At 31.9% G+C, this 7,295-nt stretch overlaps 1 pseudogene; it reads left to right on the forward strand.

Moving 5' to 3' along the window:
• The first annotated feature begins 5,918 nt into the window (after nucleotides 1-5,918).
• On the forward strand, nucleotides 5,919-6,083 carry LOC145275062 (U2 spliceosomal RNA; annotated as a pseudogene).
• Nucleotides 6,084-7,295: the final 1,212 nt, after the last annotated feature.

Here is a 7,295-nt window from a genome sequence, read left to right on the forward strand (position 1 = left end):
TCACTGATTTCGTTAGGAAAAATATATTAATCTGGATAAGAAAATACAGTCATATTTTTTTCTGATGTAGTCGTTATCTGATCCGTATTAAGGGCACAAATTAAAAGTTTTTTTTAAAACTTTTTCTTGGGATATATTATTGAAGAAGGAAATTTTGATGAATTCAGTGATAAACTCTGACTGAGTTTTCTAACTAGAAGTTGCTTCTGCGTGAGTATGTTGGATATTAGGGTCCGGGACCGGGAGTGTACTGCGATTATGAAACTTGATATAAATACAAAAAGGCTGAGAGGCCGTTAACAATACAGGCAGTGTGCAACAACTACAACAGGAGGAACTATGGTAGTTAGTGTCCTTTATTTACAAATTCTTACATCAAGTGTAGCTTAAGTTGACAGCATCGTCTGTCTACTTATTCCATTTTATATTGCCTGAGAATGTCTGGCTGAGCTTCAAGATATGAGGAATGAAATTCAAAATGTTGACACTTCACCAGGAGGCAAGCAGAGATACCGGATAAAACAACTGACAATGAATATAGTATTCTAACTGTTGCTGTCCCCGACATAGAAGACAAAAGTTGATTAGAAAAAGAAAGAATTGTCTGCAATTAGTTAATCTGGACTTGGAAAATGATAAGGCTTGTCTCGCCGAACTGACGGAATCTGCTTCCTCTGAACTTAATCTCGTTTGGTGAACACCTATTCGCCTGCCATTGTTTTTCTTCATAATCAGAAAATAACGCCTTATCAAAACCAATGGAGCCGGTTGCTATAAAACAACGTTTGATAATACAAGTGTGTGCTAACATGGTTGTAATTAGAACTTAATCATACTTCAAAGCTATTCAATCAAAATAAACACAAGTAAATATCTAATTTTCATTTATCGTTTACTTTGGAGCAAAGCCATCACATTTTTCGAATCACCTGAAGAGAAACGAAGAATATGGTATGGTGGTTTCTGGTGATGAATAGTTTCAATATTTTTCCCGGTTTTGTTCCTAATTCCCGATGCCGATACAATTGGAATCCTTTTGCTTGTTTTACAATTATTTTCATGGCACTAGTACCCTCTCGATGACAATACCCCTAACAAACTTGACAGGCAGCAAAATCCCACCCCTACATTGTAGAGATCCCTAAATTCTGTAAACCCTTCTTCTTGAATAGCTTTTTCTCTCGAACTGTTGCACTTTGCTTGGAGTTCAATCGAGCACTTGCCATGAACGACCTCTAGAATTTGTTAATGATCAAGTTTCCTAGGGTGTTGGAAGCATTTCTTCTAAAAGCAACATTTAAAGAGCTTTGTAATTGCAGGAGCTAATTCTGGTTTATTGGAATCAAGATTTTTGATAAGTTTGGGTAGTAAGGGTAGAATTTTCTGTAAAGTTCTTGGAAAAGTGTTTTGCTTTGTCAGATGCTGATGAAATTACCTCAGATCCATTGTTGATGGTACGAATAGAGGGTATGCTTTACAAATCCAAGACAACTAGAAGTAATGCTAGAATAAGAGGAGAAGGACTAATATTTTTTTCTCCTTTAAGAAAACCATGGTTATCCTTTTTTATACTCTTGTACCATTTCACTGTAGAATTATTATTTTATTAAATGTATTAAAAAAAATAATATTAGAACAAAATCTATTCCCAGCTGAAACGTTTATTATATATAATTATTCATCATGAGTACTAAGTTTAACACGTTGTCACTTTTACTCATAACAGAGATGAAAACTGTGAGGTCACACATTCCCAATAGCATCAACACCAGTATCAACATCAGTATATTTGAAATACATTTCTACAAAAAAGAATGAAGCTTTATAAGCAAACGCCCCACCCCCAACCCCATGCCGACATTAATTTCTGAACAATAAAGTAATCCGTTTTTTGAAAATTTATTTTTATATAGACGTGCATGATTTATAAAAGTGGTCAGTAAGGGTGTAAGACCTGCATCGTATATAAAGAAATATGATAATGCTAGGATGGATCTTTAATTTGAATCTTAGATGCACTTAGGCTTGATGATCTCAGAGTAAGATTAAATCTTCCCAGTATAGGGAAATGTGTGGAGAAGAGGAGACTTCGATTGTATGAACATGTTGAAAGGATGGATGGCTTTTAAGGTTAGTAGATGTAGAATAGTTGAGGTAGCAGGGTCTGTTGTAAGTAGAAGGGCAATGAAAAGCATGAAAAGTGGTAAGGATGGATTTGCGAGAAATTTACATAATTAAAGACAAGATTAGGGATAAATTAATTTGCAAGTAAACTTCTAAAAGCTGTCATACGCAAGCATATAAAACAGACATTAAACCATAGATGATGATTATGGATCGTGCTAAAAATGCCTTACTTGACAATATAATAATTTTATGTCAACTAAGGAATTGTTTGTTTGTAAGTCGTTCTTTCTTTTTTCTATAACAAAGTTGTTTTCTTTTAATTGTTGTTAAAATATTTGTTAAAAATGAGCATATCTCCTTTTTTGCGTTTAATTGAGATTGTTGTTACTTTATTGGAATAAATGAGATCGACAATGACACCAGAATTAAATTCAGCCGCTTATATCATTACAGGAAAAAAAAAAATGTAATTATTATTTCAAATGGAAAATTTCTTACCTATTATAATGAAATACAACTAATTTTAAGAAAGATGAAAAATAATATATATTTATAAAAATGTAATTATTTGTCTGAAATCAGACAATGTATGAAATAAATAAATAAAAATATTTACTTCATATGAATGAAATAAATAAAAAACATCATATTGTACCACAATTGTCTAAATAATTACATTTTTATAAACATATATTATTTTCCATCTTTCTGTTGATTGTACGAAGACGGTACAGATTAATCTGTTTAAGTTATGAACTAAAATGTCTCCATTCAAAAATCTACCAAGACAGAGTAAGTATTTTTTAAAAGAAATCGAAATGAATTACCTTTTTTGGTCAAAGCATACATTGCATGAACAAAATCGATGGAAGTGATAGTCAGAATAAAATATCAATGTGTCAGATGAATTTCCGGTTGGGTCAAATGTCGAAAATTCGACGGACTTAATCTTAGATGCTAGATTACATTTATAATTTTTTTATAAAAGAATCTGTAGGAAGATATAAAGCCTTAATTTTCCTAATATGAATAAAATCTCTATTTGTCTTTATTTTATTTCCCGTTACATATACCTTTTTTCAGTTGAGGATTTATCACCCCATACAATTTGCTTTATAAAGACCATAACTATGACATTTATATATATATATATATATATATATATATATATATATATATATATATATATATATAAATATATATATATAAATATATATAAATATATATATATATATATATATTCAGGTTTGAGGTGTTCAAAAGTCAGAACTAATGAAGACAACGAGGTTGTTAAATAGTGCTCAATAAAAAGAGCAAAATATTTTTATATGAAGTCTCTTTGACTGAAACAGATGGCTATTTGTAGCGACCATATGTAACTGTTTACCCCGAATAATATATATATATATATATATATATATATATATATATATATAGGATGTCCCAATAAAATGTATACACTCTTAAAATTATCTCAACTTGCTACATGAACACGCTATGCCACATTCCCAAGAGATGTTTAGGAATAAAGATTAGCACTTCCAGCAGGTTGAGTATTTCCCCACTATCATCATGACTTAAGAGCATATCTTGATAGTTACATGAGAAACAGATAGTTAGGACGAAGAGAAAGTATCGAGCACTGTCCACGCTCACCGGATTTGACTCCCCCACTCTGACTGGATTTTTCTATTTTTGGGGGCAGGGGTGGAAGGCATGTTAAACACAGGATTCACACCCGAAAACGAGCTAAGGTGTATAAAAGTTGAAAGTAACCATTGAAAGAAGACGTGTCAACATACTAATTGAACTGATAAGGAACGTTTTCGATTTAATCAGTGAGCGTTGTCAGCTGTTCATGAACCACAATAGCCAATAATTCGAGCACTTTCGATAATTAGCTGGTTTCCAAATTTGTTCACAGAATGTTGATGTATGAAACTTTGATTTCTTATGATAAACGTTGGCTTTATGGTCATTTAAAGAGTGTACACACTTTTGGGGGACACGCAATATATATATATATATATATATATATATATATATATATATATATATATATAAATCCGCCCCCTTTGTCAAATAATGATGTTAAAACTTATGCTTAGTAAATGTTCTTACTATCATTAATATTCATATAAAATAACATCTCAGAAAAGAAATAAGAACGAAATAAAAGTCTCAAACTGGAATGTTAAAAATAACGAAAGAGAAAAAACGTATTAATCGGTATAGAAAGAGGCATATTATTATAGATATAGAGGGAAGTTTTTTTTTTTTCTAAATTCAGCAAGGCGAACCATTGCTTTTTCTTTCTTTTAAGCAATTGAAAAAATTTCTTCACACAATAAATGCACATTGGCATTTATTATAGAACGTAGGATGTATGCGACTATGCTACTCGCCATGAAGATAACGTAACCGTTACAAATCTACCGAAAATAATTCAAATAGTTTGGGAAATTTAAAAAATATATATTAAGCTTTTCTAAAGTTAAGATAATATAAATGAATACTCTCACGTCATATCGCTAGAATGATATGTGTAGGTAAATGATAATCCCTACAAAATTCCACGTTCCCATGTCTAATAGTCAACAAAATAATAAATAAGAACACGAGCAGATATAGAGACAAACGTGTCTTGGCTCTTAGTATAGATTAATCAGGCAAAACTTCTGTAAAAAAATACATGCATTGTCATAAAAATTGTATGTTTGTAAAATCTTTGATAACCAAGTTGTATAACATTCATTGTGATTTTGTTCTTGGTTCTTTGGTTATTACCTTTTTATGTATTTTTCCATAATTTTCCAGGAGTAAACACGATATATTGATTTACACATTAGCCAGTGAAATCTCTTTTAGAAGGTCTCGATATTTGGCAAAGCAATTGCCCACTGCCATAACTCAGAGATGCTATCAGACTGATAGGTTATCGTACACTTCAAAGGGAAATACGTACGGATAGATTGACAATCGTTATGTATGCAATACCAAAGCCAAAACATGACAAACATTCAATCTAAATCACAAGATGGAGAAATACTATCTCTTATGATAAAATGCAAGTTGAATAGCAAACATAAATGGGGGGGGGGCTAAAATTATACAGTTTTCGTAATGTCATAGAAAATATAAAAGTAATTATTGCCATCAATATTTGCTTGTTTTTTTTTTCTTTTGCAAATGGTCAATAAACAGTCTTTTATATCCCAGAACAGATTTGAAAACGGCGCAAATGTTCCACTTTCATAGTTATGGTTAACGTTTATAAATCTACCAGAAGAGTAAATGTTCCAGGAAGCGTAAAATTAACTACCCGAACAAAACATTTCTGCAACACTTTTATGTGAAAGACTAAGATCGAGCTATAAAAATACACAATCTTTTGTCTAGTGTACCTTTTCTAATTTTTATCAAAATTTTAATTCTAGAAAACGTTCAAAATTTAATTTAAAATTAGGTAATCAATTTTGATCCAAATTAGAATAGAGATTCTAGATATAAAATTTAGTGTTATTTTGATTTTAATCTTTATAAGGGAACATAAACATTTCAAAAATCTATTTTGTTTGGGGAATTAAGTTTACACATCTTGGAATGGGTAATGTACTAGAAGTTAATACACACGAACACACACACATATGTGTGTATATATATATTACTTAAATATCAAAGCAATAACAAAAATTAATCATGAGGATTAAAATTATTAAATTCAATAAATTAATATCTTATTTCAAAGAGAATGCATATACCCTTTTCTGTCGTTGATGTGACTATTACAATTAATTCTCTTGGCCTTTTGGCCAAGATCAAAGTGTAGTATCTGTTCCGGCAGATACTGCAAGCTATGACTAGCTATGACTAGCAAAGACCAGATGTGGGGGCAACTCCACATGCCTGACCATTAACCAGCTCCCATTTCCCACCTCTCGGGAGCTGGTCCCCTTTTTCCCTTCCCCCTCCCTTCACTCCTCACATTAAAAATCGGCCTTGTGCCTAATTTGCTCGGTGGGGGAGCAAATAAATACCATCTGTTCCGACAGATACTGCAAGCAAAGACCATATGTGTGGGCAACCTCACATATAAGACCTTGGTCAATGTAGGGGCAACCCTTCATACCAATTGTCACTATCCAACTCCCCTACTCCCCGGGGAGTTGGTCCCCATTTCCCCTTCACTCCTCACATTAAAAATCGGCCTTGTGCCTAATTTGCTCGGTGGGGGAGCAAATAAATACCATCTGTTCTTCAGATGCTGCACTTCCATTTCTTGTTCTCTTTCGGTGGAGGAGAAATCCTTCACGACTGAGACAATTTTTATTTTTGTACCTTTTCTCCACGTTAAAAAACGACCCTGGTGTCTAACTCTGTCCCGTGGGGAGGCATAGTAAATAGGTACAATTACATACTACATAAACGAGAAATAAATTAATAGTTATTTCTCATAAAATGACTTATTGCTTTTCTGTTTGCATGATTTTTGTACTTATCTATTAGTTTTGTCTTCTTATGGATTAGTCTTGTCTTGCTATCGATAAGTACAATTTAATTTGATCTTTTTTAACAGTAAAGAGAGAGAGAGAGAGAGAGAGAGAGAAAGAAAGAAAACTGCGACAGCGGGAGTTTTGTCTTCTTATCAATTGGTTTCGTTTCAATGATTTCAAGTAATGTATAGAAATTTAATTGCTTGCTAGCTGTAAATACAACTCAAAAAGAATAGTGATATTATTCTTTGCATTCAGGCAATACCATGACTATTTTGGGTAAAGTATGATATTCTAATGATGGCATTGAGATTTGTGATATAATTACATTTCAATGATATTATTTGCTCATTTTTCTGAAATCATAAAACATGAAATTTTGCCCAGACGAACAAAATGAAGACAGTTGTTAATATAACTTTAGAGAAAATGACTTTTCAGCATTCATCATTAGTTTCTTTCATTAAATTAGTCAAATATTGAATTAAAATGAAGAAAATAGAAAAATTGAAAGCCTATTCATCTCTGACTTTGTTTCAAGAGAAAAAACATACAACCACTTTTCTCGCTTTTTACTGACAAGAACTAAGAATCAAAGCAAACATGTTATCTTCAAATATGGAAAGAACTGATAGCAATTTATTTTACTGCGATCTAAATTTCACCTGGAATTGC

The sequence above is a fragment of the Euprymna scolopes genome, chromosome 4 (assembly GCF_053919585.1).
Source record: "Euprymna scolopes isolate OS-2025 chromosome 4, ASM5391958v1, whole genome shotgun sequence".
NCBI lineage: Eukaryota > Metazoa > Mollusca > Cephalopoda > Sepiida > Sepiolidae > Euprymna > Euprymna scolopes.